Raw genomic sequence first — 14,932 nt, 5'->3', positions numbered from 1 at the left:
AAAACTACAAGAGTTCACCACCACACAACCAGCCCTACAAGAAATCATCAAGGGAGTCCTGTGTGTGGAATTCAAAAAATGATAATCACTACCATGAGTACACAAAAAAGGACAAAACCCACTGGTAGAACAAAAATGGAAACAAAAAAGAGGAAGAAACTGTATCTTACCACCTCTAAAAACTGATAAACAATGAAAGGGAAAGAAAGAAACAAAATACTTTAAGCATCCAAATGAAAATCAATAAAATGCTAGAAGTGAAACAATACCTTTCAGTAACAACCCTAATTGTAAATGGATTAAATTCCCCACTCGAAAGACACAGGCTGGCTGATTGAATTAAAAAGTTGGACTCAACTATAAGTTATCTAAAAGAGACTCACCTCACCTATAAAGACACACACAGGCTAATAGTGAAGGGATGGAAAAAGATATACCATGCAAATGGAAATAAAAAATGAGCAGGTGTAGCTATTCCTATATCAGATAAAATAGACTTTAAAGCAAAAACTATAAAAAGAGACAAAGAAAGCCATTACATAATGATAGAGGGATCTATCCAGCAGGGAGACATAACAATCATAAATGTATATGCACCCAACATTGGAGCACCCAAATATATAAAGCAAACACTGTTAGACCTAAGGAAAGAGATAGGTCCAAATACTATAGTAGTTAGGGACCTGAACACCCCTCTTTCAACATTGGACAGATCATCTAGGCCATAAATCAACAGAGAAACACAGGATTTAAACTACACTTTAGACCAATTGGACTTGGCAGATATCTACAGAACATTTCATCCAACAACCACAGAATATACATTCTTCTCATCAGTACATGGAACATTCTCCAGGATAGACCACACATTAGGTCATAAATCAAGCCTCAACAAATTAAAAAAATTGAAATCATTTCAGGTATCTTTTCAGACCACAATGGATTAAAACTAGAAATCAATAACAAGCAAAACTCTGGAAACTATACAAACACATGGAAATTAAACAACATTCTCCTAAGAAACATATGGGTCCAAGGAGAAATTAAACAGGAAATCAAAATTTCTTGAAACTAATGAAAGTAAAGACACATCATACCAAAATTTGAGGGATGCTGCAAAAACAGTCCTAAGAGGGAAGAAGTTTAGAAATATTTCAAATAACCTAATGCTACACCTCAAAGAACTAGATTAACAAGAACAATTCAATCCCAAAATTAGTAGATGGAAAGAGAGAATTAAGATCAGAGTAGAGCCAAATAAAAGAGAACACCCCAAAAGATACAAAAGAACAGTGAAACAAAAATTTGGTATTTCAAGAAGATAAACAAAACAGACCATTAGCTAGGCTAACTAAAAAAAGAAGTGAGAAGACCCAAATAACAAAAATTAGAAAGGAAAAGGGAAATATTACTACCAATACCATAGAAATATGAAGAATCATTAGAGACTATTATAAATAACTATGCACCAACAAATTTGAAAACCTGAAAGAAATGGATAAATTTCTGGACACATACCAACTACCAAGACTGAACCAAGAAGAAATAGAAAACCTGAACAGACCAATAACAAATAATGAGATTGAAGCAGTAAATGGCAGTCTCCCAAAAAAGAAAAGCCCAGAACCATATTGCTTTACTGCTGAATTCTACCAAACCTTTAAAGAGGCATTAATATCAATTTTCTTCAAACTATTCAAAAAAATTGAAACAGAGTCCATTCTCCCAAACTCATTCTATGAGGCCAACATCACCTGATACCGAAACCAGACAAAGATGCAACCAAAAAGGAAAATTATAGGCTAATATTTTATGAACTTAGACACAAAAATCCTCAAATCCTCAATAAAATGTTAGCAAATAGAATACAGGAACACATCAAAAAAATTATACACCATGATCAAGTGGAATTCATCTCAGGGATGCAAGGATGGTTCAATGTATGCAAGTCAATAAATGTGATACACCACATCAATAAAATCAGGGACCAAAATTATATGATTATCTCAATAGACATAGAAAAAGCATTTGACAAAATTCAACATCCTTTCATGGTAAAGACTGTCAGCATATTAGGTATAGAAGAAAAATATCTCAGCACAATAAAAGCCATATAAGACAAACCCACTGCCAGTAGTATCCTGAATGGGGTAAAACTGAAGGCTTTTACCTGAAGAAGGGGAACAAGACAAGGATGGATGCCCACTCTCATCACTCCTATTTAAGATAGTATTGGAAGTACTAGTCAGAGAAATCAGGCAAGAGAAAGAAAAAAAGGGCATCCAGATTGGAAAAGACAAAGTCAAATTGTCCCTGTTTGCAGATGACATGATCCTATATATAGAAAAACCTAAAGATGCTGCAAAAAAAACCTGTTAGAGTTGATAAATGATTTCAGTAACATTGCAGAATATAAAATCAACATGTAAAAATTAGTCATATTTTAATACTCCAACAATGAGCTATCAGAAAAAGAAATCAAAAAAGTAAGCCCATTTACAACGGTTACTGAAAAAAGAAAATACCTAGGAATCAATTTAACCAAGGATGTGAAAGATTTCTGCAATGAGAACTACAAATCACTGTTGAAAGAAATTAAAGAGTATATGAAATCATGGAAAGACATTCCATGCTTTTGGATTGAAAGAATTAACATTGTGAAAATGTCCATACTACCCAAAGTGATCTACAGATTGAAAGCAATCCCCATCAAAATAACAATGGCATTCTTTACAGAAATAAAAAAAAAAACATCCTAACATTTATATGGAACATTAGAAGACCCTGAATAACCAAGGCAATCCTGAGGGAAAAAATAAATAAATAAATAAATAAATAATAAAGCAGGAGGCATAACCCTACCTGTCTTCAAGTTATACTACTAAGCTGTAGTAACAAAAACAGCAAGTTATAAAAACTGGCATAAAAACAGACACTCAGACCAATGGAACAGAATAGAGAACCCAGAAGTCAACCCACATACTTACTGTCAACTGATCTTCGACAAAATTACCAGGAACATACACTGGGAGAAAGACTGCCTCTTCAATAAATGGTGTGGGGAAAACTGGACATCCATATGTAGAAGAATGAAACTAGACCTGTACCTCTTGCCATATTACCAAAATTAGCTAAATTTAAAAGACTTAAATATGAGACCTGAAACTATAGGAGTTCTAAAAGAAGACATTTCAGTAAGTAGGACTGGGCAAAGACTTTATGAATATGGCCCCCAAAGTACAGGCAACAAAAGGGAAAATAAATTAAATTCAAACTAAAAAGCTTCCCCAAGCAAAAGAAACAATTAACAGAGCAAATGGACAACCTGCAGAGTGGTAGAAAATATTTGCAAACTATGCATCTGACAAAGAATTAATACCCAGAATATACAAGGAACTCAAACCACTTAACAGTGAAAAACCAAAATACCCAATTAAAAAATGGGCAAAGGAGCTGAATAGGCATTTCTCAAAGGATGATGGAAGATGGCCAATAGACATATGAAAAAATGCTCAACATCACTCAGCATCAGGGAAATGCAAATTGAAACCATGTTGAGATATCTCACTCCAGTTAGACTCGCTATTAATCAAAAAGAGAATCACAAATACTGGAGAGGATATGGAGAAAGGGGATCCCTCCTACACTGTTGGTGGGACTGTAAATTAATGCAGCCATTGTGGAAAACAGCATGGACATTTCTCAGACAACTACAGATAGAACTGCCATACGATCCAGCAATCCCACTCTTGAGTGTATACCCAAAGGAATGAAAATCATCATGTTGAAGGGACACCTGCCCTTCCATGTTTTTCGCAGCTCTATGTACAATAGCCAAGAGTTGGACCCAATCTAAATGTCCATTGCTGGATGACTGGATAAGGAAAATATGGTATATATACACAATAGAATACTACTAGGCCTAGAGTCTGTGATGGGAGGGGCATCCTTCCAGACTTCTGAAATGCCTGCAGGGCTTTTCTCTCATTGTCCTGGTTATTAGCATGTGGCTGCCTCACCACCAAGATTATGTCTTTAGTAACTAGTTTATCTGCTTCACCCTTGCATTTTTCTCCTGTTCCCCGGTTCTCTACTGAATGGCCAGCCTGCAAATTTTCCGAAACAATACACTTTGCTTCCCTTTTAAATTCTGGCTTTACATCATGCCTTTGCCATCATAACTCAGAGTAGGCTATTAGAAGTAACCATGCAGGGCTGACCCCATGGCGCACTCGGGAGAGTGCAGTGCTGGGAGCGCAGCAGCACTCCCGCCGTGGGTTGGGATCCTATATAGGGATGGCCGGTGCACTCACTGGCTGAGTGCGGCTGGTCACACACACACACACACACACACACACACACACACACACACACACACACACACACAAAAGAAGTAACCATGCAGTTTCCTAAATGCTTTGCTGCTAAGAAATTTCTTCCACCAGATACTCTGGTCCACCACTTTTAAGTTCCAACTTCCACAAAGTCCAAGGGCATGGACACAATGCAGCCAAGTTCCTTGCTGTGGTGTAGCAAGGGTTATCTTTTGTTCAATTCCCGGTAAGTTTCTTACTACTGTCTGAGACCTCAGCATCTTCATGTTCTTTACTGTCCACATTTCTATCAGCATTCTGGTCACAACCACGTAACCAATTTCTAAAATGTTCCAAACATTCTCTCATCTTTTTGTCTTCTTCTAAGTCCTCCAAATTCCTCCAACCTTTGCCTAACACCCAGTTCCAAAGCTGCATACACAGTTTTGGGTATCTGTATAGCAACACCCCACTCCTGGTATCAATTTTCTGTATTAGTCCATTTGTGTTGCTATAACAGAAATACCTGAAACTGGGTAGTTTATAAAGAACAGAGGTTTATTTGGTTTATGATTCTGGGACAGCTGCATCTGGCATGGGCCTCAGGCTGTTTCTACTCATGGTGGAAAGTGGCAGGCAGCCAGCAGGTACAAGCAGATCACATGGCAAGAGGAAGAGAGGGGGAGGTGCCAGGGTCTTTTAAACAACCAGCTCTCACAGGAACTAATAGAGGGAGAACTCATGCATTAATCCCCCTGCCCCCAGGGAGAGCATTAGTCCATTCATGAGGGATCTGCCCCATGACTCAATCAGTTTCTAACACTGCCACATTGGGAATCAGATTTCCACATGAATTTTGGGGGGACAACGCATCCAAACTCTATCAAGTTCCTTCCAAGGAACAGTGGTAGAACACGGTGGTAAAATCCTTAAAAAAGTTAACCTGAGGTAACAATGAAATAACGTATTAAGCCGGCTCTAGTACTGAGTCTTTGACAGAAAGGGAACTGTAGTTCTCAAACTGTTGTTGTAGCCTTCCTGAGGCTGACTTCAGCACTGGGTTAAAACTGTAGTGAAAGTTTTCACTGGGTGAAAACCTGTAGGCCTTGTGATCCCAGGCAAGCATTCCTTTCCTTGATGAATTACTTTTCCTCCCACAGCTGCTCTGGAGGGGCAGGGGGTTGCCCCAGCATCTGAGAGAGCAGCCAGAACTGTGTACTTGGTTGGATTCTTCATGCTGTGGATTACAACCTAGAAGACAGCTTCTCCTTCAGAGAAAAAACGTCCTATAGATAGGACACTTGGAGACATTTTCAAGAAGCCATTGGGCATTTGAGCTTAGCCAACCACTAATTATTCTGAGAAAAATATTTTAGCTTTGTCTTTCATAAAGTTTGACTAAAATAAGGGAAAACGACCATGATAAGCTTAATATTTGTTGAGACATTTATTAAGTATGCTAAGTATAAAGCAATATACTGGGCATGATGGGATATAATTGGGTAAAACAGACAACCAAACATTGCTGTGAGGAAAATAGAATAGTCAGGCCCCCTTGCCTCAAGTCCGGTTGGGAGTGGTGCAGCACAATCTTTGTAAACAAGTTGTGTGGGGGTAGAGTTAGTGTGCATGCACACCCAGGTATTTTCAGCTTGTTGCTATTCTTGTGTGTTCTTCAGTGTGTGAAGCAGCAGCTAGGCAGAGTTCAGGTCCAAAAATAGAGCATGTTTACTTTGCCAGCAGCTGCTCAGTTTCTCTTTGGACTGCCTAGCTCTTAGACATGTGTGTGCTAAATAAAGACTATTCTTTCTTCACCCACAGCTCCAAGGACCTTTTCCTGTTACCAAGCTTGTAGACCTGCATGTGAAGGGTTTGTGAACAGGCTTGAGGGGTCTGTGAGCTCCAGACCCAGCCCTAGCTCTACAACTGGTCACTGGTTTCAGGAACTTAGTGTCTAGGACTGGACTGTCTGATATGTAGCCATTAGCCTCATGTAATTATTTAAGTTTAAATTAAGCATAATTAAATAAAATTTTGAATACAGCTTCTCAGTCACAGCACATTTCAAGTGCTCTATCACCACATTAACATCATTATGGAAACTTCTATTAATACTGGTCTAGAGTGGGGGTTAGCTGTGGTATTCAGCTTTGTGAGCCATACCATCTTTTTTGCAACTACTGAGCTCTGCTACTATAGCATAAAAGCAGCCATAGACAATAAGTAAATTAATAAGCATGACTATATTCCAAATAAAACTTTATTTACAAAAATAGGCAGCAGGTCATCTTGTCCTGTGGACCATAGTTTGCTGAGCCTCTGTCTAGAGAAAGAAACTAACTAGAGTGTAAGGCTATAAAATAGAAATAGAGAATCGAGTACAATAATTAACTTTCTGTGACAATTTAAACAGTCTTTATGAATACATTACATATGATAATAAATAATTTTTGTTTCAAGCCACTGGCTTTGGGTGATTTGTTATGCAGCAGTAGATAATGGATACACTTACTATGTTATGTCTTTAATACCTCACATAAACAATTTTCTGAATGCCAATATAGAGTATATTTACCATATTGTATATCTTCCAATGCTCAACATTCTCATCCTGTATGGAGGCTTTACCAACTTTTCCATGCAAAACTGTCAGTATCTCCTCTAATGGCCATAAACATTCTAAAATCTCTATTAATGCACATTGAATTCTAAGTATTTGTCACACAGCTCTCTTGAAGTATATAAGTAAGCTCTTCAAGATTTTTTCATTTTTGAATCCCCAGCACCTAAACACAAATTTGGTTCCTAATAGGCATTCAAGAAATGTTTGTAAAATTAGTATAGCCATGACTTAATATTACTGTGAGCACCTTCGGAGCCTACATATTTAGCATTTTATAAAAGTTTTGTGTTCTAGGTATTTCATAATGCTTATTTAGCTATTGCTTACATCCTTGCAGTAGTTCAATATTTTCTCTGTTCAAAGATTCACTGAAGTCATGAATTTCTATGCATTGCATTTGATTCATTTAAATTTCTAACCCATAAGTTTTTTGTTAATAAATGTCACAATCTCAAAACAGACTAGAGTTATGATTTTTGTTCATATAAACTTTTTCTAAAAAATGTACATATACTCATTTTACAAAGTGGCATGATTTACACTTTGGCATTAGCTGAAAGGCAGTTGCATTTTAACCTGAAGCTGCCGTGAATATATTTTTTTTAAGTAAGTATAATTTATATATTAAACATGCATTTTTGTGACCAGGAGTTGTAACTGGAAACAAGGGAATTGGACACACACAAAATGAAATATTATTTATTATTTAATAATCCAGTTGTATCTAGTTAGAAATCCTGTTAACAAATAGCAATCATAGTATTAGATAAAGTATTAACAGATTAAGGTGTATTTTTATAAGAAACAGTACAGGCTGTATTCATCAGGGGAGACATCCATTCTGTTGTAAGGAATTCCATCAAGTTAAAAGTCTAGATAAATAACCAGATTTCTTATTATTTAACAAATAAATAATGACCTCTTCCCTAAAACTATAGTGTTTCTTAAAACTGATAATTAAACTTCATTTTCTGCTTGATATAACTTTAACTCTTTAATTACACATTAAAGAATAAGTTAGAAAGTAAAGGAACAAAAAAGAGGACTTAATTTATATTGAAAAAGATACTTTTTTTTTTGCATTTAGTTATTATTTCAAAGTAGATTTTAAAAATCAGCCATTCATAATGGTCTTCCCAAGTAACTTAAGAATATTAACCACATGACATAAAATAACCCTAGACTGTATTTATTTTCTATATGTCAAATTCAAATATTAATTTGCATGAAATGTGATTTACTCTCAAAGCTTTCAAGTTAATGAATACATGTTTCAGAAAAAAAGTCAAGAAGTAAACATTTAAGTATTCAATTGTCTAAAACTACTATCACATTAAATATTTTCTATAATATATATATTGTTGTTTTCATTAATTTTTGCCTCCAATTATAGCACCTACTCCCGGTGTGTTTTTTTCCTGAAGTAAACTGACATCACTGGCACATGATATGCAGTTATTGAGGTCATAAATATGCTAATAATCAGAGAACACAGAAGTTTACTTTCACCTGGAAGGATAGCAGGGCACCTTTACTGGATTGTTCCAGAATGGTGACAACTCACTGGTTCTGTACCACAGCTGAGCTCATGGAGACATTTATTATCTCATCACCCCAAAGGAGTGCTGGCTCGTCCCCTACATTGATGTCAATGTAGTGGCAGCTATGCAAGATGCCTTGATAAGTTACCTGAGTGCCAGGGGGTAGGATATCAATTCCACCAAAGCACAGGTATCTACCACTTCTGTAAAATTTCTGAAGAGCCAGTAAAATGGAGCATGTCCCTACCCTCTCTGACGGGAAGCAGAAGTTCTTACACCTTTTCATTCCCTACTGTAAAGAAAGAGGCAACAACTTTTGATTTTAGAAGCAACATATACCACATTTAAGCATACCGTTCCCATCCATTCATCAGATTTACCAAAAGGCTGAATACTTTTAATGGGTTCCAGAGCAAGTGAAAACGTAGCAAAAAAATGTAATGCAATTACAAGGAAGCTTTAATTGTACTCAAGTGTCTATGACTAGTTGTAAGGCTTTTGGTGAATCTGGGGGAAAAATTCTAATGTCTGCTCCCAGGGTCTTAGAGCAAAGCCACATATTTTAGCAATACCAGTTCTCTTTTGAGAAACAGCTCTTGACTTGATCGGTCCCTGGCAGAGAATGAAAGTCTGACTTTGGAACATAAGGCGGTAACAAAACACCATTGCTGTCACAAACTGGGGGTTATCTGACTTCCTTTTCATAGAGCTGGGCACACCCAGTGGCATTCCACTATTCAAATGCAAGTAAAAGAGCCCTGAAAACACAAGTAAATGGCATTAACATCTAATTTTCATTCCAATTGGCCTTTTGCACTGCCACCCATCCCTCAATCTCTATTTATGTCTCATGGGAGTTTCTGATTATTAATTGACCAGGGGGGAAAAATTCAAGTCTTATTTACAGGTATCACTGTATAATGTATTGGCACCAGACAAAAATCCACAACAGAGGCTTTACAGCCCCACCCAAGGTGACCTTTAAAAAGCATGGGTGGGAGAGTGGGTAGACAAACGTTTTAATAATTTATCTTGCCCACTTTGCCTTGAAGGAGATAGTCTGAAGGCAAGTACCTATGCTTTTCTTTCCTGAGTAATCACTTTCCCTCAAGGGCTTCTCTGGGCCACATCCTAGCATCTGAAGTAATGGTCAAAGCTGGGAACTTGGAGTCTCCATAGTATGAATTAGAAGTTTGTAGGTGACATATACTCCCTATTATTATGAATCCAGACTCAGATGTTTTTGAAACTTCAGTATTTAATTTAAAAAGTCTTCCTTTAGGTACACAAAAATGGTACTACTAAATTGGAAGTCAATATTTCAGATTCTTCATGCCTTTAAGCAAATAGACCAAAAGTGGGTTTTGTTATTGGCTTGGGTGATTGATCCTGATTATTAAGAGGAAAAGGGAATACTGTGGACAATGGGAAATAAAGCTGGATACAAAGAAGCCAGAGAAAACCCTGGAGGATCTTCAATTTTCACTGTTAAAAATTAATGGAATTTTAGTTCTTACTATAATGGTTCAGATTAACCCTCCAATGTTAAACAATCAGAAGACTGGGTAATGTTACATGAAACATTAGATGACAAGCAGTATAGAACAATAATCACTGAAAGAAGAGAAACGAAACAGGTGAGCCATACAGTTACCCCAGCTTATTGCGTAAAGAGAGCTTCCAGGCTGCAGCAGTGGCAGAGTCCCCATAACAGAGCATGGCAGTCCTGCTGAGCTGAAAAAACAGAGTTCAGAGTTAAGGGAAGCCAAAACGGCTAGTTCTGGGCATAATGTCAGTAAGGAGAATGATCCATAGACAAAAGGCCACAAAGATCTACAGGGGGTTGACTTGAGTCTATGGCTGAATAGTGATGGGCACACGGAGATTGTGGAGGAGAAAATAAAGTTTGAGAATGGATTACCAGAAAGGAGTAGGTGGAACATTCCCTGGAAGTCCACACAGTCAAGCATATTCCATGTTCCAATCAATCAGAATAGAAAGACCCCTGAATAAATAGGGCATTGAATAGAGATCCTACAAGGTTATTTCCTCAGTAGTGGAGTCATATAAGCTCTCAGGGTAAAGGCTCCTCCAGATATGTCTTAACAAAACTTAAAAGAAGACTTGAAGAAGTCAAATTGATACCAAGTAACTCAGCAGCATTCCAGAACAATATTTAAGGAAATACATTAAAAACACCACCAGCTACATAAAGTTTACAGTGTTTGACATCCAATAAAAAAACTTTCCATAGAAAAAAAACCAGGAAAGTATAATCCCTAACCAAGAGGAAAAAAAATCCATGAATAGAAACAGACCACAAATGACAGAGATAATAGAATCATTGTAAAAGATATTTTTGAAAAAAACTATTATAAAAAATTATCTTAATGATTTGAATTTTTGAAATTTGAATATTAAAGAAGACCAAAATTCAAATTCTAGAGATAAAAAATACAATATCAGAAATAAAAAATATGCTGAGTGGGATTAACAGCAGATTCAATATAGCAGAAGGCAAGATTAGTGAACTTGAAAATATAGTAACAGAAAGATCCAAAATGACAAACAGAAAGATAAAAGACTGGAAAAAAATGAGTCGAACATTCACGACCTTGTGAGTCAATATCAAGAAGCCTAACATACTGAGGTCGAAGTCTGAGAAGGAGGGGCGTGGTAAACAGAAAAAAACTGGGAAGAATAATGGCAGAAATATTCCCAAATTTGGTGAAAAACACAAATCTACAGATCCAAGAAGTTCAGTGAACCCAAACAGAAAAATCATAAAGAAAACCACAGGAAGACATCATAGTTAAATTGCAAGAAGCTGGAGATAATGAGAAAATCTTAATAGTAGCCAGAGAAAAAAAGTCACATTACATAGACAGGAATAAAGATAGAAAGACAAAACTACACAAGATAGTACTACACACCCACTAGAATGGCAAAAATTAAAACTATAAAAAACTATTTTTAATAATTGTGGTATTGGTACTGTTATTCTGATACTTCTGTGTGCATACTGTGGATAAGGCAAATAAGCAAGTACGTGATATTCTAATTACATCATTTTTCAGGATCTTGAGAATTGTGGTTCTCAGCATTACAAAGGATACATAGATACACAACAGAAGAGCTACAGATGTCACATAGCTCTGACTCTGAATTGAAAATATAAGTAAGACCTCACGATATATTTTATCTGAACAAGTATTCCCTACTCTTTGCAATGAAAATGCCTGGAAGTAATGACCACCCTAGCAGAACTAAGAATCCACTAAAAGGAGCCTTAGCTAGTTCCAAGTCTAGGGTGGAAAATGTAGACAATGCATGTGAAATGCCTTGCCATACCAAATAGCAAAGAAACCCTCAAAGGCTACTAGGGTCATATCAACAGGACTCAGCCATTTAGGACACTGGCCAGGCAGAGCATCAATAAGAATGACAGCTGCAATGACTGGAAACAGAAATGTTTAAACCTGCATGTTTGTAGGGATAGAAAACCAATCAAAAGCCTAACTGATCACTGTTGCATGGTTTAGGGAGCAAATTCATTACTTTAGAAACTGGTAAATAAAGGGACAGAATCAAATATTTATCCTGCTTTCTCTACATGAACTGTGTGTAACACCCTTTCACTAAATGACAGATAAGTAGAAATTTCTTTTTAGAGAAATATTTCAGCTAATAAGGAAGGAATGTTACAATTAGATTATCACTATTTTGCAACTTCTAATTAATTAATGAAGATAGATATTAAGTATTAACAGCTACTAACATCACAAAAAGAGAGATATTTTGTGCCTATTAATAGAATATAACAATATCTACGAAGTGTCTTGGCAATAAAAAAAAACCAAAAACTAAATCTGATCAAGTCTCCAGACCTAATCTCAAAGTTATAAGAAGTACAAATAACCGTTTCTTAAACAAGTAAATTTCAAAGGGGAAAAATGTATCAAGGAGGAATCTATAGATTACACACAATAAGAAAAGAAAGTCAGGACACCCGGTGCCTCGGTCTCCCTGTGGGCTGCGTGCCCGGCCCCGCCACGTGGGCCGAGGATGTGAGGCGGGCCGGGTGTCCCTGCACAGGCCGGGCGCCAGGAGTGGGCGTCTGGGCCGCGCCAGGCGATCGCCCTGCTGCCAGCGCTCTGGCCCTCCCGGGGCCTGGGGCAGTGACTGGCCGGCGGGCGTGGGCGAGCGGCCCGGGCGCCATGGAGGGGGCGCTGCACAAGTGGACCAACTATCTGAGCGGTTGGCAGCCTCGATGGTTCCTTCTTTGTGGGGGAATATTATCCTATTATGATTCTCCTGAAGATGCTTGGAAAGGTTGCAAAGGGAGCATCAAAATGGCAGTTTGTGAAATTCAAGTTCATTCTGTAGGTAACACACGCATGGACCTGATAATTCCTGGGGAACAGTATTTCTACCTGAAGGCCAGAAGTGTGGCTGAGAGACAATGGTGGCTGGTGGCCCTGGGTTCAGCCAAGGCTTGGCTGACAGACAGTAGGACCCAGAAGGAAAAAGAGTTTGCTGAAAACACGGAAAACTTGAAAACTAAAATGTCAGAACTAAGACTCTACTGTGACCTCCTTCTTCGGCAAGTAGATAAAACAAAAGAAGTGACCACAACTGGAGTGTCCAATTCTGAGGAGGGAATTGATGTGGGAACTCTGTTGAAATCCACCTGCAATACTTTTCTGAAGACCTTGGAAGAGCGCATGCAGATTGCAGATGCAGCCTTCACCTCTGAGCTGCCTACCGCACTCCCCCAGGACCACCACAGTCGGCCATGCTCACGTCCAACAAGAGGAAACACCCCATTGTACCGATTCATAATTCACTGGAAAGGCAAGTGGAGCTGAATAATTGTGAAAATGGATCTTTGAATACGGAAATAAATGGTGATGAAGAAATCCTGATGAAAAACAAGAGCTCCTTATATTTGAAATCTGCAGAGACAGACTGCAGCATATCAAGTGAAGAAAACACAGTCCAAGGTGAAATAATGAAGGAAAACGAAGAGGAAAACCTGGGAAATCATGACAGCAACTTAGCACAGCCTGGATCTGACTCCAGTTGCTCTCCAGAATCCCACTGGGAAGAAGGCAAAGAAGTTATCCCAACTTTCTTTAGTCCGATGAACAGCAGCTTTAGTGCCATCGAACTTCTGGAAGACAGTGGCATTCCCACAGAAGGATTCTTGGCATCTTGTTATGCTGTGTTTCCAGTACTAGACAAACTTGGACCTACAGTATTTGCTCCTGTTAAAATGGATCTGGTTGGAAACATTAAGAAAGTAAATCAGAAGTATATAACCAACAAGGAAGAGTTTACTACCCTTCAGAAGACAGTGCTGCACGAAGTAGAGGCGGATGTAGCCCGGGTTAGGAACTCAGCTACTGAAGCCCTCTTGTGGCTGAAGAGAGGTCTCAAATTTTTGAAGGGATTTTTGACAGAAGTGAAAAATGGAGAAAAGGATATCCAAACAGCCCTTAGTAATGCATATGGTAAAACATCATGGCAACACCACGGCTGGGTACGTTGGAGGAGTTTTTGCATTAGCTCTGAGGGCAGCTCCATCCTATGAAGATTTTGTGGCCGCGTTAACCATAAAGGGAGGCGACCCAGAAAGAAGCTTTCAGTATGGGGATGCAGAGAGACCTCAGCCTTTACCTCCCTGCTGTGGAAAAGCAGCTGGCGATACTGGACACTTTATACGAGGTCCACGGGCTGGAGTCTAACGAGGCGGTATGATAGCTGCAGGACAGCACCTCCTAACTTCAGGGAATAAAGTTTGCTAAAGTGAAAAAAAAAAGAAAAAAGAAAAAAAGTCACTTAAAAGACAGAAATTTTAACAGTAACTATATATTTGTTGATATTTTTTAAAATTCTCATCAAAAAACCCCCCACCCCAATTAAATTATTTTTATATGACTTTATATATAAACATATATAAAATTCCCTCTTCTTTTAGGCGTGGTTATGTTTTAAAAGAGTTCATAGCTTTTAGACATAAGTACTAAAATATTTATAGTTTGGCATTTGCTACAAAATAAGGTTGGAAGAGTAGATGTGTTGCAGATGAAACAAGAGTTACCATGGGTATGTGAATGTTGAAGCTGCTTGATGGGGACATGGGGATTTACTGTACTTTTTATGTATACTTTTGTATTTGTTTTGTATTTCTACAATAAAAATTTTAGGGTAATAAAATAGAACAAAAATAGAATTCTTAGGAAAGAAAAGTAATGAAAGACAATAGCAGTCCTGAAAAGGAGTTCACCCAGGGCTCAAGTCCTTCAGAAATACAGATATAATTTGTTCAACTACAGAGTTCACACAATTCATTAAAAACTAAAGATGTACCATTTTAGGAAGAGAAATTTCAAACAGTTTACACAAATGTTTAATAATAGTTCATTGTTACTATTACATGAGGAAAAGTTTGG

The 14,932-nt window shown here is 37.7% G+C and overlaps 1 pseudogene; it reads left to right on the top strand.

Annotated features, from left to right (window-relative positions):
• The first annotated feature begins 12,694 nt into the window (after positions 1–12,694).
• LOC134378638 (pleckstrin homology domain-containing family A member 8-like) lies at positions 12,695–14,237 on the top strand (annotated as a pseudogene).
• The last annotated feature ends 695 nt before the right edge of the window (positions 14,238–14,932 follow it).

Source organism: Cynocephalus volans, chromosome 5 (genome assembly GCF_027409185.1).
Source record: "Cynocephalus volans isolate mCynVol1 chromosome 5, mCynVol1.pri, whole genome shotgun sequence".
NCBI lineage: Eukaryota > Metazoa > Chordata > Mammalia > Dermoptera > Cynocephalidae > Cynocephalus > Cynocephalus volans.
This window is presented reverse-complemented; position numbering and strand designations above follow the sequence as displayed.